Genomic DNA, 24,471 nt, shown 5'->3' on the forward strand with positions numbered 1-24,471 from the left:
AGAATCGATGACTTTTAAAAATTTAGAATAAAACAGCCGAGTGAAACACAACTAGGGGCATAAAACTAATTATCACACACAAGAATCTTGGCGTTGAAAACGGGCCGTGACTAAATCTTTGGCCAAACCCTGGATCTCCGCTGCTAATGGCGGTCACCGCCGGCTGCTCTGACGTTTCGTTTCCCCTCTCCGAAGCGCGATGCCACGCCCCGGCGCCAGCACGGGTGCCCAATCTCCGTTTCCCCGTCACGCCCCCGCCCAGTCGTGCAGCCTCGAAGTTGTCGCCGACGAGCCATGACGACACGGCGGCCCGTGAGATCCTGGTTGACGTCGCCCTGCTACTCGCAGCCGCGGGCACGAACATGGCCATCGCGCCCACCGCGAGCGCAGCGTCCGGCGCCTCCATGGGCGGGCGCTCCTCCTCAATATCCAGCAGCTCGTCCTCGATCGCGCTCCTCCTCCTCTTCCTCCTCTTCGAGATCCACCAGCTCGTCATCCTCAAGACCGTCTTGGTACGACTCTTCGGCGACCCACGAATCGGTCGGGACGGCGTCGACGCCACCCGTTGATGCTGTGGACGTGGACGCCGTCGTACTCCTGCTAACGTGTGCGATGCTCACCGGCTCATTCTTCTGGCCCTCGCGCGCCGTGTGGCACTACAACCGGCCGACGAGAACCATCGTTAAGCTCCAGGTAGGTGGCCAAATAGCTCCCATGCGATGTTTTTGATGTGTGTTATCTCTCATGCGACGTCGTTGGTTGTAATGGCTCTCATGCGACATCTCCCAGCGCAGAAATAACTGCCGTGCGACACTGCTGCCTAATTGAAAGACACATGTTTAAAACTCGAATCAGGTGAGCCCCTATGTAGCAAAGTGGGACCCACAACATGGGACCCAGTAACTTATCCAGCTCAGCATTAGTACAAGAGCAATACCGCGACCTTCCCATCCTCGCCCCGCTCCCCGACCGTTGTTGTTCTTCTTCTCCGGCGACGACGGGCTGCAACGCCGTTCGGGGCCGCGACCTAGCAATGTTGAGCTCCGCTTCAGCCTCCCGCCGCTCATGGCCGTGCTATGGCGAAGTGCCGATGACAAGGTGCCCTGCATGTTCACGTACCGCACCCCTGAAGCGGCTAGTCACAACGACCGACAAGAATGGCAACCTTGGGCGGGAATTCGTGAAATGCGAGAGCAAACAAGAGCAGGGAAATGTGAGATTTTACTTCTCAATATGCCAATTTTGGTTTTTGTCCCCCAATTTCATATTTTTCATCGGATTTGGGATTTAGGGTTCATCTTTCTGATTTCAGAAATTGAAGCAATGCGCCCATTTTGAGTGGCTAGATGAGTACATAGAGCGGATTCAACTGGAGGGTGCATCACGGGAGCTCGATTTACCGTTGGAGGCGGAGAAGTTTGGATCTTGGCCCCCTGGATCTGGCAATTCCATTGGTGCTACTGTGGGGGATGCAGCAGGGACGACAGAGCTGAAGAAGCTCAACAAGAAGATGAAGAAACTAATCGAATTGAAGAAGCAGGGCAATTTGATGGCCGCATTTTTTTATGTTTGTGTAATTGCTCTCGCATTTGTTTATGTGATGATAATTATTCGTTAGTGAATAGATTGGGTATCATCTGTAATCGTAATGATATGGATGTTTGAATAAAACTGTTGCGCTGTACGAATTCGGCATGCTTTCTTCTCCACTCTGTTTCGGCCCCATTTTTATAGTTTTGTAGTTCGTCGTCAGTTTCAGTTTCGGTGGTAGAGGGAAAAAAGGAAAAAAAAGGTTCGTCGACAATTGCCCGAAAAGGCCAGGCCCATATAGAAGGTAGGCAGGGCCGAATAGAACATATTCAGGCCCATTGATAAAAAAGGTGTAGCTAGTGCAAAAAAAAGTGCACGCGGTCATTGATATCGATATATATAGGCCCATTGATAAAAAAGTTGTATCTAGTGCAAAAAAAGTGCACAAGGTCGAATAGGAAACCAGCGCTGATTATAGTACTGCCTCCGTCACAGTTTACAGGGCGTGCTTCAACAATCTCTCGGACCAAGGTGATTAGCGATTGGACTGAAAAAATTAAAGTGCGGTAACCTCCCGGTCAGTAAAGGAACCATCATCCCGCATGCACTGGTGGAGACCCGGCGAACAGAACTGCATGCAGTTATTCCACCCCCGCATACACATTTGCATGGAGAGAAAATTGTGGGCTTTATTCCACCCCCCGCATGCAGTTATTCCATCCCCCGCATGCAGTTATTCCACCCCCCGCATACACATCTGCATACAGTTATTCCACCCCCGCATACACATCTGCATGGAGTTAAACCAAACACGCCTAAAATCCTTTCGGTGATGAAAATGCATGAGAATGAAAGTGCGTTCTGTAAACTGTGACGGAGGAAGTAGCACATTGTAGTAGTACCGCCGCTTGTTTCATCCGGAGTAGTTGCATGCATATTAATTAGATCCCATCAATGCATGCAGTTTAAGCGTCATGTTTTTTGGGTTTGAAGAGATCTTCTAATTAATAGCATTGACAAGGAGTGCACCCAATCTCTACGTTCCTAGGTTGCAGTGCACCTTCTAATATGACTAATGCACCGAAACGGAGGGAGTATCATTTGACCGCATACAAGAATAATATGACTGATGCATATAATATGACTTGCATGTCATATACTCCCTTCGTTTCTTTTTAGTCCGCATATAATATGACTAATGCATATAATATGACTTGCATGTCAAAGTCAAAGTTAGCCTCGAAAAACGCATTTGGGGAGTAGGTTGTTATGGTGTTTTCAAAGTTTGTGCACCGGTGTTTCTAAAGTTTGTACACCGGTGTTTCCGAGCAGTTCTTTGTCATTTCTATCGGGAGACATTAATATATTGCATAATGCATAAAACATTAATATGTTCCGAGTAGGTTGTTAGGGTTTAGAGTTTAGGTTTATGTTAAAAATGTTCTTCCCTCCTCACTCATGGTTCTCCGGCAAAGATAGTGACAATCCAAACATCCCCTAATATAGTGCATAATGCATAAAACATAAAACATATAATGCATTAAACATAAAACTAGATAGAAATGTTACAATAAAACATAAAACATAAAATATAAGGGGCATCGGGTACCCTAGTAGCATACAACATATAAAAATATTAGATAAAATATAAAAAGACGGGAACACACGCCCCAACTACTAGATAAAATTATAAAAAAACTCCTCGGCCAACAGAAGACTCCTCGGCCAGCAGTAGTCTCCTTGGCCCCTCCTTCGCCGACGCCCCCCACTCGCGGTTCTTCGGGGGCGGCATCTGGTAGGGGAGGGCGTGCATGATTTCGACTCTATTTCTTTTGCTTCTTTCTACCACTCGATTTCTTCTCCTTTTTTCCACTGTTTGGTTCCACGGCACACAGTTTGTTGATGCTGATGCTCTTGGTATTCTTGCCAACAACTCCACTAGGCCCCCTCAACTTTTGCACCTGACCATGTCTCACTTCTTCAGTTTGCACTTCTGCAGATTGAGTAGATGGCACACATTGTTCAACTTCTTCAGTTTGCAACTCAACACTTGGCAGCACAACCTCCAAACATGGCAACACAGCTGTCAAAGCAGATTCAGTAACAGTTTCAGTTTGCAACTCAACACTTGGCAGCACAACCTCCAGTCATGGCAGCACAACAGTTGCTTCATCTGCAATAGTTTCAGATTGTCCTAGCGCATGCAAAAAAGATTCAGTAACAGTTTCAGTTAGCTCATGTTCAGCAGTAACAGTTTCAGTTTGCTCATGTTCAGCAGTAACATTTTCAGTTTGCTCATGTTCAGCAGTAACAGTTTCAGTTAACTCATGTTCAGTAGTAACAGTTTCACCAGTAATAGTTCTCTTCCTTCTAAAGCCATTGAGTCTTGCTTTTTTCACTGGCCAGCATTGTTCAGCAACAAGAGGTGGGCCTTTTTCTGCACGCTTCCTCCTAAAACATAAAGCATTTCACTTGGTTAGATACTAGAACAAGTAGCAAAATCAAAAACTTGCAAAAACAGTAACATAAACATACTTTGGCCTCTGAGGAGTGTAGATGCATTTGGATGAACCAATTCTGTGCCCAAATACCTCACACAACTTGCACCTATTTTTGTTACCTTGTTGAGCCCTTTTGGGCTTTTCATTCTTTTCCTTTTCCTTTTCCCCTTCCTACTACAACCACCTTTCTGAAACCAAGCTTTGAATCTGCTCTGTTTTGGCCTCCCAGCCTTTCTTCTAGTGACAGGGGGACACAAGGTAAATTCTATTTCCACCTCAGGCCACTGAGATTGGTCAGTCAGTGCAGGAATTGGACTTGCATATGCAGCTTTGAATTTTTGTACTGAATAATACTCATGCAAATATGGGTGCATATTTAACCCGGGTTTAGATGCCAAAAAAAGTATTACATGCTCACATGGTTTTCCAGTGTGTTGCCACTCTTGGCAAGTGCACTCATGCAACTCAGTATTTACCACATGCCTCTTGCCACTCTTTGTATCTCTAACTTCAGCACCCCACAAGGAAGATTTCTCAACAGATAGATGTGAAATATTTCTACTCCTGTTGACCACCTGTTGTGCCACTGCTGGAAGCTTGTCCCCTTCCAAAATATTAGCAATTTTTTACTCTCAACTCCCACAAACGCATGATCATGATCCTTATTTGGTCCACCATGTCATGCACAGGCAAGTCTTTCAAATCCTTCACTTTGTTGTTAAAACTTTCAGCCAAGTGGTTATTGATATGATCACATTTTATGGCAATATTAAAACCTGATCTGTACCACAACATATAATGGTGGTTGTTCAACCATGAAGCAAATTCATTATCACTACATGATGTCAATATCTTACCAAGGTGATAGGAATGTGTCTGTCTGGTGTACGATCTTGCTGCCGACCACATTCGCCCAAATTCATCTCCTCTGAATTTTTTTATCAGATTCATCCACATATGTCCAAAGCACTCCCTCTGCTCAGCATGGGGGAAAACTTTTTTTACTGCATTTTCCAACCCTTTACATGCATATGTGTGGATGGCCAAAGGAGAAACTAGCCCTATGCATCTTTTCAGTTGCATCATGAACCATATCCCTGCGACGTACCGCTGCGTCGCAAAATAGCTTAGATGCGACGTACCGCTGCGTCCCTGCCGCCAGTTTTAATGCGTCGCTGCATGGCGGCTAGGCTGTGTTCATTTGGCAGAATAGCTAGACTGCGACGCCGTTGCATGGCATGCAGGGTGGCCCATCTTGTTGCGACGCACGCCAGGCTCTGTCAGGCCGATCCTCGGGCCAACGGTCACTGAGATGCTCCCCGCTCAACGTTATCCGCTCGACCCAACGGTCACTGAGATACTCCCCCACACCCGTGGCCTATCCGACGGCCGCAGTTTGACGATAGGGTTAGATCGACGGTGGACGTTTGGCGTTAGGGTTAGATGGGGTTTGGAGGCAGTCAACGGGGTTTTGAAAGGTTTGACCGAACATTCAAATGTGTGTAACTAATTCAAAAAAAATCTAAAAAATGAAAAACCAGCGCATATAGTCTTGTTATGTTACATAGTGATGATATAAAATGATAAACTTGATGTAATGATCTTTGCATGAAAAAACCTTGACAAATTGGACTATCTCCACTCAGGTTGCACAGAGTTCAAAAGAGTGAGAAGAGGGTTTCAGGTTTTGAAAATTCAAAAAATCAGAAACCCTCACCTTTTAGCTTCATTTTGGAGTGACTAAGCAGGATTTGAAGTTATTTTGAAATTTTGAAATTTTTAAACTTGTTTTGTTGCTCAATTTGTATTATAGGGTGTCTTTTCAAAAATAAATTAATAATATGAATACTTATTCAAAAAAAGGTGAGACTTCGTATTGATCCTATATAGGTATAATATAAGCTAAGAAAATCTTTTTGGGTGATTTTGAGAAGGTGTTAGGATTAGATGGGGTTTGGAGGAAGTCAACGGGGTTTTGAAAGGTTTGACCGAGCATTCAAATGTGTGTAACTAATTCAAAAAAAATCTAAAAAGTGAAAAACCAGCGCATATAGTCTTGTTATGTTACATAGTTATGATATAAAATGATAAACTTGATGTAATGATCTTTGCATGAAAGAACCTTCACAAATTGGACTATCTCGACTAAGGTTGCATAGAGTTCAAAAGACTGAGAAGAGGGTTTCAGGTTTTGAAAATTCAAAAAATCAGAAAACCTCACCTTAGCTTCATTTTGGAGTGACTAAGCAGGATCTGAAGTTATTTTTTCATTTTAAAATTTTAAACTTTTTTTGTTGCTGACTTTGTATTAAAGGGTGTTTTTTCAAATATAAATTAATAATATGAATACTTATTTAAAAAAAGGTGAGACTTCGTATTGATCCTATATAGGTATAATATAAGCTAAGAAAATCTTTTTGGGTGATTTTGAGAAGGTTGAAAAAACTTGCTTAGAAATGGGGTCGTTTTCCCTAACTTTGAAGCCTGTTTGGACAACATTTTTAGTGACTATGAGTTGGACTTTGCAAAAAGGGTTGGATTTATGAACTAAGGTGCATGGTAGTATATAAAACAGTGCAACATCACAGAACAAACAAATGAACTCCAAAAATATTGGAGATAGGTTCAAATATGAATGCCGGTTCAAATTTGAATTTTATTTTCAAGTCAAATCCACATCATAGCACATAAGTTTTACATCGAAGAACATAAGTTTTCACATCAAATGACAACAAATTTAAGTTTTCAAATCAAATCACATCACATTTGAATGATTTCGACTCTATTTCTTTTGCTTCTTTCTACCACTCGATTTCTTCTCCTTTTTTCCACTGTTTGGTTCCACGGCACACAGTTTGTTGATGCTGATGCTCTTGGTATTCTTGCCAACAACTCCACTAGGCCCCCTCAACTTTTGCACCTGACCATGTCTCACTTCTTCAGTTTGCACTTCTGCAGATTGAGTAGATGGCACACATTGTTCAACTTCTTCAGTTTGCAACTCAACACTTGGCAGCACAACCTCCAAACATGGCAACACAACTGTCAAAGCAGATTCAGTAACAGTTTCAGTTTGCAACTCAACACTTGGCAGCACAACCTCCAGTCATGGCAGCACAACAGTTGCTTCATCTGCAATAGTTTCAGATTGTCCTAGCGCATGCAAAAAAGATTCAGTAACAGTTTCAGTTAGCTCATGTTCAGCAGTAACAGTTTCAGTTTGCTCATGTTCAGCAGTAACATTTTCAGTTTGCTCATGTTCAGCAGTAACAGTTTCAGTTAACTCATGTTCAGTAGTAACAGTTTCACCAGTAATAGTTCTCTTCCTTCTAAAGCCATTGAGTCTTGCTTTTTTCACTGGCCAGCATTGTTCAACAACAAGAGGTGGGCCTTTTTCTGCACGCTTCCTCCTAAAACATAAAGCATTTCACTTGGTTAGATACTAGAACAAGTAGCAAAATCAAAAACTTGCAAAAACAGTAACATAAACATACTTTGGCCTCTGAGGAGTGTAGATGCATTTGGATGAACCAATTCTGTGCCCAAATACCTCACACAACTTGCACCTATTTTTGTTACCTTGTTGAGCCCTTTTGGGCTTTTCATTCTTTTCCTTTTCCTTTTCCCCTTCCTACTACAACCACCTTTCTGAAACCAAGCTTTGAATCTGCTCTGTTTTGGCCTCCCAACTTTTCTTCTAGTGACAGGGGGACACAAGGTAAATTCTATTTCCACCTCAGGCCACTGAGATTGGTCAGTCAGTGCAGGAATTGGACTTGCATATGCAGCTTTGAATTTTTGTACTGAATAATACTCATGCAAATATGGGTGCATATTTAACCCGGGTTTAGATGCCAAAAAAAGTATTACATGCTCACATGGTTTTCCAGTGTGTTGCCACTCTTGGCAAGTGCACTCATGCAACTCAGTATTTACCACATGCCTCTTGCCACTCTTTGTATCTCTAACTTCAGCACCCCACAAGGAAGATTTCTCAACAGATAGATGTGAAATATTTCTACTCCTGTTGACCACCTGTTGTGCCACTGCTGGAAGCTTGTCCCCTTCCAAAATATTAGCAATTTTTTACTCTCAACTCCCACAAACGCATGATCATGATCCTTATTTGGTCCACCATGTCATGCACAGGCAAGTCTTTCAAATCCTTCACTTTGTTGTTAAAACTTTCAGCCAAGTGGTTATTGATATGATCACATTTTATGGCAATATTAAAACCTGATCTGTACCACAACATATAATTGTGGTTGTTCAACCATGAAGCAAATTCATTATCACTACATGATGTCAATATCTTACCAAGGTGATAGGAATGTGTCTGTCTGGTGTACGATCTTGCTGCCGACCACATTCGCCCAAATTCATCTCCTCTGAATTTTTTTATCAGATTCATCCACATATGTCCAAAGCACTCCCTCTGCTCAGCATGGGGGAAAACTTTTTTTACTGCATTTTCCAACCCTTTACATGCATCTGTGTGGATGGCCAAAGGAGAAACTAGCCCTATGCATCTTTTCAGTTGCATCATGAACCATATCCCTGCGACGTACCGCTGCGTCGCAAAATAGCTTAGATGCGACGTACCGCTGCGTCCCTGCCGCCAGTTTTAATGCGTCGCTGCATGGCGGCTAGGCTGTGTTCATTTGGCAGAATAGCTAGACTGCGACGCCGTTGCATGGCATGCAGGGTGGCCCATCTTGTTGCGACGCACGCCAGGCTCTGTCAGGCCGATCCTCGGGCCAACGGTCACTGAGATGCTCCCCGCTCAACGTTATCCGCTCGACCCAACGGTCACTGAGATACTCCCCCACACCCGTGGCCTATCCGACGGCCGCAGTTTGACGATAGGGTTAGATCGACGGTGGACGTTTGGCGTTAGGGTTAGATGGGGTTTGGAGGCAGTCAACGGGGTTTTGAAAGGTTTGACCGAACATTCAAATGTGTGTAACTAATTCAAAAAAAATCTAAAAAATGAAAAACCAGCGCATATAGTCTTGTTATGTTACATAGTGATGATATAAAATGATAAACTTGATGTAATGATCTTTGCATGAAAAAACCTTGACAAATTGGACTATCTCCACTCAGGTTGCACAGAGTTCAAAAGAGTGAGAAGAGGGTTTCAGGTTTTGAAAATTCAAAAAATCAGAAACCCTCACCTTTTAGCTTCATTTTGGAGTGACTAAGCAGGATTTGAAGTTATTTTGAAATTTTGAAATTTTTAAACTTGTTTTGTTGCTCAATTTGTATTATAGGGTGTCTTTTCAAAAATAAATTAATAATATGAATACTTATTCAAAAAAAGGTGAGACTTCGTATTGATCCTATATAGGTATAATATAAGCTAAGAAAATCTTTTTGGGTGATTTTGAGAAGGTGTTAGGATTAGATGGGGTTTGGAGGAAGTCAACGGGGTTTTGAAAGGTTTGACCGAGCATTCAAATGTGTGTAACTAATTCAAAAAAAATCTAAAAAGTGAAAAACCAGCGCATATAGTCTTGTTATGTTACATAGTTATGATATAAAATGATAAACTTGATGTAATGATCTTTGCATGAAAGAACCTTCACAAATTGGACTATCTCGACTAAGGTTGCATAGAGTTCAAAAGACTGAGAAGAGGGTTTCAGGTTTTGAAAATTCAAAAAATCAGAAAACCTCACCTTAGCTTCATTTTGGAGTGACTAAGCAGGATCTGAAGTTATTTTTTCATTTTAAAATTTTAAACTTTTTTTGTTGCTGACTTTGTATTAAAGGGTGTTTTTTCAAATATAAATTAATAATATGAATACTTATTTAAAAAAAGGTGAGACTTCGTATTGATCCTATATAGGTATAATATAAGCTAAGAAAATCTTTTTGGGTGATTTTGAGAAGGTTGAAAAAACTTGCTTAGAAATGGGGTCGTTTTCCCTAACTTTGAAGCCTGTTTGGACAACATTTTTAGTGACTATGAGTTGGACTTTGCAAAAAGGGTTGGATTTATGAACTAAGGTGCATGGTAGTATATAAAACAGTGCAACATCACAGAACAAACAAATGAACTCCAAAAATATTGGAGATAGGTTCAAATATGAATGCCGGTTCAAATTTGAATTTTATTTTCAAGTCAAATCCACATCATAGCACATAAGTTTTACATCGAAGAACATAAGTTTTCACATCAAATGACAACAAATTTAAGTTTTCAAATCAAATCACATCACATTTGAATGATTTCGACTCTATTTCTTTTGCTTCTTTCTACCACTCGATTTCTTCTCCTTTTTTCCACTGTTTGGTTCCACGGCACACAGTTTGTTGATGCTGATGCTCTTGGTATTCTTGCCAACAACTCCACTAGGCCCCCTCAACTTTTGCACCTGACCATGTCTCACTTCTTCAGTTTGCACTTCTGCAGATTGAGTAGATGGCACACATTGTTCAACTTCTTCAGTTTGCAACTCAACACTTGGCAGCACAACCTCCAAACATGGCAACACAACTGTCAAAGCAGATTCAGTAACAGTTTCAGTTTGCAACTCAACACTTGGCAGCACAACCTCCAGTCATGGCAGCACAACAGTTGCTTCATCTGCAATAGTTTCAGATTGTCCTAGCGCATGCAAAAAAGATTCAGTAACAGTTTCAGTTAGCTCATGTTCAGCAGTAACAGTTTCAGTTTGCTCATGTTCAGCAGTAACATTTTCAGTTTGCTCATGTTCAGCAGTAACAGTTTCAGTTAACTCATGTTCAGTAGTAACAGTTTCACCAGTAATAGTTCTCTTCCTTCTAAAGCCATTGAGTCTTGCTTTTTTCACTGGCCAGCATTGTTCAACAACAAGAGGTGGGCCTTTTTCTGCACGCTTCCTCCTAAAACATAAAGCATTTCACTTGGTTAGATACTAGAACAAGTAGCAAAATCAAAAACTTGCAAAAACAGTAACATAAACATACTTTGGCCTCTGAGGAGTGTAGATGCATTTGGATGAACCAATTCTGTGCCCAAATACCTCACACAACTTGCACCTATTTTTGTTACCTTGTTGAGCCCTTTTGGGCTTTTCATTCTTTTCCTTTTCCTTTTCCCCTTCCTACTACAACCACCTTTCTGAAACCAAGCTTTGAATCTGCTCTGTTTTGGCCTCCCAGCCTTTCTTCTAGTGACAGGGGGACACAAGGTAAATTCTATTTCCACCTCAGGCCACTGAGATTGGTCAGTCAGTGCAGGAATTGGACTTGCATATGCAGCTTTGAATTTTTGTACTGAATAATACTCATGCAAATATGGGTGCATATTTAACCCGGGTTTAGATGCCAAAAAAAGTATTACATGCTCACATGGTTTTCCAGTGTGTTGCCACTCTTGGCAAGTGCACTCATGCAACTCAGTATTTACCACATGCCTCTTGCCACTCTTTGTATCTCTAACTTCAGCACCCCACAAGGAAGATTTCTCAACAGATAGATGTGAAATATTTCTACTCCTGTTGACCACCTGTTGTGCCACTGCTGGAAGCTTGTCCCCTTCCAAAATATTAGCAATTTTTTACTCTCAACTCCCACAAACGCATGATCATGATCCTTATTTGGTCCACCATGTCATGCACAGGCAAGTCTTTCAAATCCTTCACTTTGTTGTTAAAACTTTCAGCCAAGTGGTTATTGATATGATCACATTTTATGGCAATATTAAAACCTGATCTGTACCACAACATATAATGGTGGTTGTTCAACCATGAAGCAAATTCATTATCACTACATGATGTCAATATCTTACCAAGGTGATAGGAATGTGTCTGTCTGGTGTACGATCTTGCTGCCGACCACATTCGCCCAAATTCATCTCCTCTGAATTTTTTTATCAGATTCATCCACATATGTCCAAAGCACTCCCTCTGCTCAGCATGGGGGAAAACTTTTTTTACTGCATTTTCCAACCCTTTACATGCATCTGTGTGGATGGCCAAAGGAGAAACTAGCCCTATGCATCTTTTCAGTTGCATCATGAACCATATCCCTGCGACGTACCGCTGCGTCGCAAAATAGCTTAGATGCGACGTACCGCTGCGTCCCTGCCGCCAGTTTTAATGCGTCGCTGCATGGCGGCTAGGCTGTGTTCATTTGGCAGAATAGCTAGACTGCGACGCCGTTGCATGGCATGCAGGGTGGCCCATCTTGTTGCGACGCACGCCAGGCTCTGTCAGGCCGATCCTCGGGCCAACGGTCACTGAGATGCTCCCCGCTCAACGTTATCCGCTCGACCCAACGGTCACTGAGATACTCCCCCACACCCGTGGCCTATCCGACGGCCGCAGTTTGACGATAGGGTTAGATCGACGGTGGACGTTTGGCGTTAGGGTTAGATGGGGTTTGGAGGCAGTCAACGGGGTTTTGAAAGGTTTGACCGAACATTCAAATGTGTGTAACTAATTCAAAAAAAATCTAAAAAATGAAAAACCAGCGCATATAGTCTTGTTATGTTACATAGTGATGATATAAAATGATAAACTTGATGTAATGATCTTTGCATGAAAAAACCTTGACAAATTGGACTATCTCCACTCAGGTTGCACAGAGTTCAAAAGAGTGAGAAGAGGGTTTCAGGTTTTGAAAATTCAAAAAATCAGAAACCCTCACCTTTTAGCTTCATTTTGGAGTGACTAAGCAGGATTTGAAGTTATTTTGAAATTTTGAAATTTTTAAACTTGTTTTGTTGCTCAATTTGTATTATAGGGTGTCTTTTCAAAAATAAATTAATAATATGAATACTTATTCAAAAAAAGGTGAGACTTCGTATTGATCCTATATAGGTATAATATAAGCTAAGAAAATCTTTTTGGGTGATTTTGAGAAGGTGTTAGGATTAGATGGGGTTTGGAGGAAGTCAACGGGGTTTTGAAAGGTTTGACCGAGCATTCAAATGTGTGTAACTAATTCAAAAAAAATCTAAAAAGTGAAAAACCAGCGCATATAGTCTTGTTATGTTACATAGTTATGATATAAAATGATAAACTTGATGTAATGATCTTTGCATGAAAGAACCTTCACAAATTGGACTATCTCGACTAAGGTTGCATAGAGTTCAAAAGACTGAGAAGAGGGTTTCAGGTTTTGAAAATTCAAAAAATCAGAAAACCTCACCTTAGCTTCATTTTGGAGTGACTAAGCAGGATCTGAAGTTATTTTTTCATTTTAAAATTTTAAACTTTTTTTGTTGCTGACTTTGTATTAAAGGGTGTTTTTTCAAATATAAATTAATAATATGAATACTTATTTAAAAAAAGGTGAGACTTCGTATTGATCCTATATAGGTATAATATAAGCTAAGAAAATCTTTTTGGGTGATTTTGAGAAGGTTGAAAAAACTTGCTTAGAAATGGGGTCGTTTTCCCTAACTTTGAAGCCTGTTTGGACAACATTTTTAGTGACTATGAGTTGGACTTTGCAAAAAGGGTTGGATTTATGAACTAAGGTGCATGGTAGTATATAAAACAGTGCAACATCACAGAACAAACAAATGAACTCCAAAAATATTGGAGATAGGTTCAAATATGAATGCCGGTTCAAATTTGAATTTTATTTTCAAGTCAAATCCACATCATAGCACATAAGTTTTACATCGAAGAACATAAGTTTTCACATCAAATGACAACAAATTTAAGTTTTCAAATCAAATCACATCACATTTGAATGATTTCGACTCTATTTCTTTTGCTTCTTTCTACCACTCGATTTCTTCTCCTTTTTTCCACTGTTTGGTTCCACGGCACACAGTTTGTTGATGCTGATGCTCTTGGTATTCTTGCCAACAACTCCACTAGGCCCCCTCAACTTTTGCACCTGACCATGTCTCACTTCTTCAGTTTGCACTTCTGCAGATTGAGTAGATGGCACACATTGTTCAACTTCTTCAGTTTGCAACTCAACACTTGGCAGCACAACCTCCAAACATGGCAACACAACTGTCAAAGCAGATTCAGTAACAGTTTCAGTTTGCAACTCAACACTTGGCAGCACAACCTCCAGTCATGGCAGCACAACAGTTGCTTCATCTGCAATAGTTTCAGATTGTCCTAGCGCATGCAAAAAAGATTCAGTAACAGTTTCAGTTAGCTCATGTTCAGCAGTAACAGTTTCAGTTTGCTCATGTTCAGCAGTAACATTTTCAGTTTGCTCATGTTCAGCAGTAACAGTTTCAGTTAACTCATGTTCAGTAGTAACAGTTTCACCAGTAATAGTTCTCTTCCTTCTAAAGCCATTGAGTCTTGCTTTTTTCACTGGCCAGCATTGTTCAACAACAAGAGGTGGGCCTTTTTCTGCACGCTTCCTCCTAAAACATAAAGCATTTCACTTGGTTAGATACTAGAACAAGTAGCAAAATCAAAAACTTGCAAAAACAGTAACATAAACATACTTTGGCCTCTGAGGAGTGTAGATGCATTTGGATGAACCAATTCTGTGCCCAAATACCTCACACAACTTGCACCTATTTTTGTTACCTTGTTGAGCCCTTTTGGGCTTTTCATTCTTTTCCTTTTCCTTTTCCCCTTCCTACTACAACCACCTTTCTGAAACCAAGCTTTGAATCTGCTCTGTTTTGGCCTCCCAACTTTTCTTCTAGTGACAGGGGGACACAAGGTAAATTCTATTTCCACCTCAGGCCACTGAGATTGGTCAGTCAGTGCAGGAATTGGACTTGCATATGCAGCTTTGAATTTTTGTACTGAATAATACTCATGCAAATATGGGTGCATATTTAACCCGGGTTTAGATGCCAAAAAAAGTATTACATGCTCACATGGTTTTCCAGTGTGTTGCCACTCTTGGCAAGTGCACTCATGCAACTCAGTATTTACCACATGCCTCTTGCCACTCTTTGTATCTCTAACTTCAGCACCCCACAAGGAAGATTTCTCAACAGATAGATGTGAAATATTTCTACTCCTGTTGACCACCTGTTGTGCCACTGCTGGAAGCTTGTCCCCTTCCAAAATATTAGCAATTTTTACTCTCAACTCCCACAAACGCATGATCATGATCCTTATTTGGTCCACCATGTCATGCACAGGCAAGTCTTTCAAATCCTTCACTTTGTTGTTAAAACTTTCAGCCAAGTGGTTATTGATATGATCACATTTTATGGCAATATTAAAACCTGATCTGTACCACAACATATAATGGTGGTTGTTCAACCATGAAGCAAATTCATTATCACTACATGATGTCAATATCTTACCAAGGTGATAGGAATGTGTCTGTCTTGTGTAATATCTTGCTGCCGACCACATTCGCCCAAATTCATCTCCTCTGAATTTTTTTATCAGATTCATCCACATATGTCCAAAGCACTCCCTCTGCTCAGCATGGGGGAAAACTTTTTTTACTGCATTTTCCAACCCTTTACATGCATCTGTGTGGATGGCCAAAGGAGAAACTAGCCCTATGCATCTTTTCAGTTGCATCATGAACCATATCCATGATGCCTCTGTCTCTGATTGAAACACTCCTATTGCAACTGGGAACATCCAGTTGTGTCCATCTAGAGCATTGCATGCAACCAACTGACCATTCCACTTTCCAGTCAAAAAAGATGAGTCTATGCTCAAATATGGACGACAACCTGCTTTGAATCCATCTACGCAAGGCTTCAAACACATAAAAAACTTGCTGAAAAAAACCTTGCCATCCTCTATTACCTCTGTATCTATCTCCACCACACTTCCAGGTGACCTCTTCTCCACCTCTGCTTTAAAACAATACAACATCCTAAATGTATTTGCCCAGTCACCATACAATGATTTCATGGCCCTTTGTTTTGCTTTCCACACTGTGATATATTGCAGTTGGATGGGGTACAGCTTCTCCAAGTCAACTTTAAGCCTCTTTGTAGTACTGTTTGGAGTCTTGGCTAAAATAGGAGTAATCTTCTCTGTAATCCAAAGCTGTGATGTCATCTTTGAAACTCTCCGTGAAGTGGTCATACATGTATGCTGGTGTGGTATTTGATTTACCCTTAGTGTACTTCTATCAGGTTGTAGTCTGGCAGATATGTACCATTTGCAAGCATTGCCACCACCATCATAACCTTTGCACCGAGCATAAAATTTCTTTCGATTAGTCCACATAGTCTTGGCCTCGAACTCTTTTTTTCACTGCATAGGTCCTGAAAGACATCCTAAACTCAACCATGCTTGGCCACAACTTTCCCACCTCAATAACTGGGTTCTCTTTGTCATACAAACAAACCAGCTCATTATCATTTGTATCATCCACATCATCTGCAACCATTCTCATCATCTCTTCTTCATCCTCATTTGCATTTCTAGGGCCTGTGTTACCATCAGCAGGCAAAGAACTGTCATCCTTCTCCTTATCTTTGTGATCAACTTGAATGCCAAACATTTCAGCCATATCAATGTCAGATATTGGTGCAATGACCAAATCTGTTTTTTCATTCAACTCTACTACATTCCAGTCAACAACAATCTTCCTAGCAGCATGGGTTCCCTCCTCTCCATCAGCATCAATCCCTGTATCATCATCTAGTACAGTCGGTTCAGTCAACAATGCCAACATACTATTCTTTTGTGAAACCCACACATCATCTTCCAGCTATGCAGCCATCTTTGATGGCACATAACCAACTCTGGAATTAGTTTGCAGATCAATTAGCTCTACATAAAATGTTACTTGTTTGCATGCCCACCCTTCTTGCTGATCAATTTCAGCAACCATGGATTCTCCATCTTCAATTCTAACATATTCACCATAATAGTTGTCGAAACGTTGCAGAGATACGTCTTGTTCTGGACCCCAAACAATACTCTCCCCAATTCTCTCCACCAAATAGCCCACGGCCTTCTCCTTCATGCTCTCTAATTCCTGGGGATCAACATCTGCAAGTTCGACATCCAACCTCACGGAGGTATCTCTATAAATGTCTTGGACACTGCCATCACTGAGCTTGGCTTTACAGGAAAAAATGCACTATAATTGCGAATGTGGTGGCAGAACCAGAACCTCCCCTGTTTTTCAATGGTGGGCAGCGGCAGTGTAAGCTACGGTCACTACCAAATCGAGTTTGATAACACCTAAAAGAGAAAAGAGGGAGGGGCGGCATTACCGATTTCAAGCACTGTCTCCTCGCTCCATCTAATTCAGCCCCCGCGCTCCTATCCAATCGAGATTCTAAATCTCCAAGAAACATAGCATGAGGCCGCAGATCTATCCAAAATTCTGGCGCATGGGACTAGGGTTTCAAAAATACTCACTCGCAATAGCTCTGACGCTGCTGCTACTGCAAGAAAAGACCTTCCAACGGCGCTAGAAATAGGCACGTCGACGGGAGAATACTTGGCTTGATCTTTCTGCTGCGGCTACGCCTTAAGGGACTTCCTAGGCAAGTATGCAAAGGATTTCCCCCGTGGCCTTGGAGCCTTGCGTTGGTGTTCCCTCGAAGCGGAAAGGGTGACGTAGCGTAGCGGTGGTAAGTATTTTCCTCAGTTTGAGAACCAAGGTATCAATCCAGTGGAGGAGTATCACAAGATCCTGCAAAAACACAAAAACTTGCTCCCAACGCTATGAAGGGGTTGCCAATCCCTTATAGATTGTTTGCCAAGTGAGAACTGAAAGCAACAAAGTAACAAAGCAAAGTAAAAGCGGAGATGTAAACGATGGATGTGAATAGACCCCGGGGCCGTAGTGTTTACTAGTGGCTTCTCTCATGAAAGCAAGTAGACAGTGGGTGAACAAATTACTGTCGAGCAATTGATAGAACCGCGCAAAGTCGTGACGATATCTATGCCATGATTATTTCTATAGGCATCACGTCCAAAACAAGTGGACCGATACTGTCTGCATCTACTACTATTACTCCACACGTCGACCGCTATCCAGCATGCATCTAGTGTATTAAGTCCATAAAAACAGAGTAACGCCTTAAGCAAGATGACATGATGTAGAGGGATAATCTCAAACCAATGATAAAACCCCCATCTTTTTACCCTTAATGGCAACTACTTGATGTGTGCCTTGCTGCCCCTACTGCCACTGGGAAAGGTCACCACATGGCAGAACCCAAAACCAAGCACTTCTCCCATTGCAAGAATCATAGATCTAGTTGGCCAAACAAAACCCAAGACTCGGAGAGACTAATAAGGATATCAAATCATGCATATAAGAAATCAGCAAAGACTCAAATATATATCATAGATAATCTGATCACAAAACCACAATTCATCGGATCTCGACAAACACACCGTCAAAGAAGATTACATCGGATAGATCTCCATGAAGATCATGGAGAACTTTGTATTGAAGATCCAAGAGAGAGAAGAAGCCATCTAGCTACTAACTACGGACCCGTAGGTCTGAAGTGAACTACTCACGAGTCATTGGAGGGGCGATGATGATGATGAAGAAGCCCTCCAACTCCAAAGTCCCCTCCGACAGGGCGCCGGGAAGAGTCTCCAGATTCGATCTCACGGAAACGGAAGCTTGCGGCGGCGGAAAAGTATTTTCGAGGCTCCCTCTTTTTTGCGGAATATTTAGGAATTTATAGGCCAAAGATCTAGGTCAGGGGCGGCCAGGGAGGCCACAAGCCTTCCCACCGCCGCCTCCCCTGGTGGCGGAGTGGGGGCTTGTGGGCTCCTTGGAGCCCACCTGTCCTGGCCCAAAGGCCCCCTGATCTTCTTTCGTTCGGGAAGAAATCATTTCGGGGTTTTTCTTCCGTTTGGACTCCGTTCCAAAATCAGATCTAAAAAGAGTCAAAAACACGAAAAAAACGGGAACTCGCACTTGGCACTGAATTAATAAGTTAGTCCCAAAAAAGATATAAAAGGTACATAAAACAACCAAAGAAGACAAGATAACAGCGTGAAACCATCAAAACTTATAGATACATTTGAGACGTATCAGCTGCCGAGAAAGACGCTCCACCACCGCGGAGAAGAAACTGCTGCCTCTGCCGGAGAAGATGCACACGGCGGCGCTGCTCACCCAGTCATGCAAGGTCGAGTCGAGTATGGTCACGCAATCACCGGTCGAGTAGTGGACGGTTGACTCTTGATGACGTGGCCCTAGGTGGACCCCACCAGTCAGAGCACATTCCTAACCAAATCTCAGCCTGACTAACAGCCAACCAGCCCCGTAAACGGGTTGTGTTGCTTGAGCTATTTCTGCGCGGGGAGATATCGCACGAGAGCCATTACAACCAACGACGTCGCATGGGAGCTAATGGCCCCAAGTAGGTTCACCTGATATTTTCCCATTCAGAAGCAATATTGAGGAGTACTTTTTTTTTGCCTCTGCTTGCAAAATCATGATGCTGGTCGATGGATGGAGTTCATGATGATTAATTGCAGGTTGCATTGTTGGGCTTGGAAAGCCGTTTCAAAAGGAACTGAACGAGATTGCTGAGAAGGTGGAGGCTTCCAACCAGCGTTGGTACAAGTTCATGTTGACCGGTAATGAATGTGCTTTCTAACTTTTCAGGCTCTGGCTGTACTTGAGTGTGTATGAAACTTTGAATATATGACTCCTCTGCATTGACTTCAATGCCTCCTTGTGCAATAGCTTCAGTTTGTTGTTTTAGCTCTAAAGTTCTGCATGTTACAACCTGAATATAAGATTTGTTTTCCAAGAAAATGAATACTAATCATATATATACGTTGCTGATTATCTGCAACATTGGCCATTTATGTTTGTAGTGATCACTATCAGATGTTTTTACTGCTAATACATCTCCCGCTGATATTGTTCATCAGTACTACCTTGTTTATCCCGTTCATGTGACTTGTTATGCAGAGACCATACGTTCATTGAACCGTCACAATGATTGCTGCGTCTCTACAAGCTCATCAGTAAGAAACATATACAGTACACCTCTTGCTGATGGATAATGTCTGTGGGGCTCTGGTGCTTCTTCTCCATTGAGATGACAATTAGGACCTTTGGAACAAGTGCAGTCCCCTTACTGGATCTTGTATTCTTTTTATGTTTGGGTTACTTTAGGTAGACATCAAAGTCGGATCGGACTCTTGGGAGGGGCATTTGTTTTGACAAAATTTCTCTGGAAGGGAGGAGCAAATTTGATGAAGAAACACTTTACAACTTGAACGGAATCAAGAGGAAGAAAGAGTACTCCAAAAAACCAGATGGCTTCAACAACGAATATATAGTGGTATATTAACTTTGTCCACAGTAAAATGCTTCCAGAAAAATGACCTTCTATGCTTCCTTTTCGATGCAAAGTATTCCCTCCGTCCCATAATATAAGATGTTGTTACATTAAATATATTCACATATTGAATGTAATACCATCTTATATTATGGGGACAGAGGGAGTACTTATTATTTGGGACATGTTGGTGAAGATAATTCTATTGATAGACTGATATTCTGTTGCTGCAAATGTGAAGTTGCATTTTTTGCAGATAATGACTTTTTTGATGATTAACAATTTTTCACCATCCTAATGGCCGCTGATGGAGCACCGAAGTTCTCACAAATCAAAAGACCTGCTGATCTGGAAACAGTGTTGAAAACACTAAGCTCTATACCTGCAACAGAAATTCAGGTATGGAGCATTTTTCCTACTATTCCATAATTCAAAATATCTTTGAGATAAGCAATGTTTTCCACGCCATTTACATCTGACATAACTGAAAACCAATTTACTGGTGCTACATATCTCAGGGCGTTAAGTCAAAACCAAGGGTTTAGGGTTTTGCGTGGGTGGTGTATCCACCTCATGTCTCCATATATATAGATGATCAGGGTGTTACAATTACATACGAGTCCCTTCATGTATACAATTATAATATGTAAACTAGACCCTATTTTACATGCCCCCTCAATCTGAACTACATACAAGATTCAGATTGGTCCTAAATCGGTCTAGCATCTGCCGTGTAGCGTGTTTAGTAAATACATCCGCTAGCCGATCATCTGTTGAAATGAACCTGACATCCAATGTGTTTAATCCGACCATGGAATAGTGGATTTGCCGTCAGGTACGTAGCCCCTAAGTTATCACATCACAAAATGGGGGTGCGCTGCCGTGAAACTCCAAGTTCCCCGAGAACTGTGTCTATCCAAATAGCTTCGACAACTCCATTGGCCAACGCCTTATACTCTGCCTCAGTACTAGATCTCGAGACCGTAGGCTGTTTCTTGAAACTCCAAGATATAAGATTAGGTCCAACGAATATAGCAAAACCACCTGTGGAGCGTCTGTCATCAACACAGCCTGCCCAGTCTGCATCTATGAATATACTAACTCCAGTAAACTGTGATTTGCGAATTTGAAGCCCTGTGTTTAGTGTACCTTTCACATACCTCAGAATGCGCTTAACATCTTCCCAATGGACCTTTGTAGGCTGAGACAGAAACTGGCACACTTTGTTCATAGCGAAGGAGATATCGGGACGAGTGAGTGTTAAGTACTGAAGAGCACCAACCACACTCCGATACCTGAAAGAGTCACCAGAACCCAGAGGTGCACCAGTATGGCGTGATAGACACTCGGACGTAGCAAGTGGAGTGGAGGTGGACTTGCAGTTCTCCATGTTGACACGGTGAAGGATATCCATTTGCGCAAATATGACTTATCCTACTTATCACCTAACCAGTCCCCTGCAGGTGCCCCTTTGTTCCCTTCACAGGTGGCTGCTCCTACACCCCAGGCGATCGACATGCATGCAACCAACGTGCATGCCACGCCACCTGAGGCAGATGCACCGACCTCATCCCCGCGGGCACCCACTGGCCACCCGGACCCGCTTTCCAGCGCGTCTGTGGCGCCGGCTGCGCCAGCTGTCTCCCCTGCCCGACCGTCGTCGCCTGGTTCTCCCGACGCGCCTGCTCAGGTCTCACCAGCGCCGGCCATCGTCCTGTTCCCGCCAGTGTCGCCTTCTGTTGAGTCATCCTCAGCCGCGACACCTACGGCAGGGACATCCGTCGCGCCTTCTACCCCTACTGCCGCGGCCGCACATGGTCATGCCATGGTCACTTGGCAACGCGATCACACGCAGAGGCCGAAGACTTACACCGATGGCACCGTTCGGTATGATACCGGCCGCCGTGCGTTCTTTGCTGCACCTGTCTCTCATCATCAGGCTCTTGGTGCTCCCGCATGGCGTGCTACCATGTCTGAAGAGTTTGCCGCCCTACGTCATACCAATACCTGGGTGTTGGTGCCTCGCCCACCCGGCGTTAACGTCGTAGGCTGCAAATGGATCTTCAAGACTAAACACCGTCCGGATGGATCTGTTGACAAGCACAAGGCTCGTCTTGTTGCTCATGGTTTCACTCAATACTCGAACGCTAGAAGCGGCATGGTGAGATGAAGAGGAGGACGCCCGAGAAAATGGGATGGGGTAGATGCCCTCATAACTTCTACCGTGAAGAAGAACGCGCCTGTTTGCCTTGTCCTTAACAAAGAAAAAATGACGGTGAAATTCAATAAACACGTCATTATCATAGAGAAGGCGATAAACAGACAGGAGTTGTTGTGTTATGTGTGGGACACTCAAGACGTTGCGGAGTTGGAGTGATGAACCGGGTATATGGGAGTGACCAATATGCGAAATAGACAAACCTGCACCATTAGCCACCTGGACTTGATCCTTGCCGTCATAGCGCTCGTGGACCTGGAGGCGCTCCAGATCACTGGTTAGGTGATCGGTGGCTCCGGTGTCGAGCACCCAGGGGAAGTCGACGGTGCCCGTGGTAGCCGCGTTGGCGGAGCGAGGGTGTTGGTCGTGGTCGTAGTGTTTGCGAAAGTCGCCGGCCTCATGCCCCTAGTTCCGGCAAAGTTGACATCGGGGACGCCAGCGATTGTTATGACGGCCACCCCCGCCGTTGCCGCCCCCGTTGCCCCCGCCACCCTGGCGGCCCTGGCCTGATGCACCAGGTGGGCGAGCGCGGCCATCAGAAGAACCACCGGGACCGTCGTGGCGACCCTTTCCAGGCGGACCGTTCCCGTCAGTGGGTCGGCCACCGCCTTGGGATGGGTAGGGCTCGGAGTAGGGCAGGCGGCCACCAGTGCCATATGACCCCGAGCGAGTCACGGCGTTGGACGACGGGTTCCATCCCTCGACGACACTTTGCTGTGCTTGTAGAGCTTCGAACAAGAGGACGAGTGAGTAGAAGCTGGAATAGGGCATGGGTGCAGCGCTGACGCCTAGAGACGCAGCGATGGAGTTGTAGGCGGAACCAAGGCCGGTGAGGATGTGGTCGATGAGCTCATCATCCCGGATGAGCGAGCCGGCGGCGGCCAAAGCCTTCATCTTGTGCATATACTTAGCCGCACAAAGCTCCTCCTTGCGCAGCGTCTGGAGTTGACGCCGGATGTGGCGGACGTTGGCGCGGCTCTGGGAGCCGAACATGGCACCGGCGGCCGTCCAGACCGCCTGTGCCGACTCGCAGCCGACGAGCCGGCATGCGATATCCTCCTCCATGGAGGTGAGGAGGAAGCCCTTCACCTTCTGGTCATTGGTCCACCAGAGAAGGTTGGCGGGGTTGGCGGTGGTTGCCGCGTTGTCGCCGGTCCCGACGGTGACAAGCTTCGCCGGAGCCGCCTCGGTGCCATCGAGGTAGCCATGGAGATTGGCTCCCGCGAGGACGGTGCTGGAGATGCCCTTCCAGAGCAGGAAGTTGGTACGGCCGAGGCGGACTGAGAGTGCTGGGACGGAGACTATAGCAGGAGCCGTGGCGGTAGCCGGCGAGACAAGGGCGCCGACGGAGGTGGAGAGCGAAAGAGCGGCGGACGACATCGCGGCTACGAGGGTGGGAGGCGTAGCGGCGAACGAAAGCTCGTGGCGGCGGCGGCGCGAAGGTGGGAGCGCGCGGCGGCGGCGGCGGTGTAGATCGGATAGGGCGACGGCGCGGGTGAGGCGCGCGACGCCGAATGGCTTATGTGATACCAAGTCAAAACCAAGGGTTTAGGATTTTGCGTGGGTGGTGTATCCACCTCACATCTCCATATATATAGATGATCTGGGTGTTACAATTACATACGAGTCCCTGTATGTATACAATTACAATATGTAAAATAGACCCTATTTTACACATTAATCTTTTATAGACTCCTCTAAAAGAGAACGACGTTCTTTCCGAAGAGAGGCTTCTTGCGGATTATCCTAATCTAAAGCCCCTAAGTGATTACTAGGACGACGTCCCTTTCATGTTCTTGGACGCCCGGATAATTTTTGAAGTGTCATGTCTACAAGTTAAATCATTTAGCATACATATTAAAGTTTCAATTGCGGCAATTACGATGAGGCCCAAATTCTAGTTTTGGTTGGGCACGGAGTATCTCATTATTATTTAGCTTAGGATATAAGGCTTGTATTAGAACGCTAGTCATCGGTGAAGTTGCAAATAAGACTAATTCAAATTACTTGTAAAATTACTTAAGGAGATGATGTGGATGAGTGTT

At 43.7% G+C, this 24,471-nt stretch overlaps 1 pseudogene; it reads left to right on the forward strand.

Moving 5' to 3' along the window:
• Window positions 1-146: 146 nt before the first annotated feature.
• On the forward strand, window positions 147-24,201 carry LOC123409487 (annotated as a pseudogene).
• The last annotated feature ends 270 nt before the right edge of the window (window positions 24,202-24,471 follow it).

Source organism: Hordeum vulgare, chromosome 7H, assembly GCF_904849725.1.
Source record: "Hordeum vulgare subsp. vulgare chromosome 7H, MorexV3_pseudomolecules_assembly, whole genome shotgun sequence".
Taxonomy (NCBI): domain Eukaryota; kingdom Viridiplantae; phylum Streptophyta; class Magnoliopsida; order Poales; family Poaceae; genus Hordeum; species Hordeum vulgare.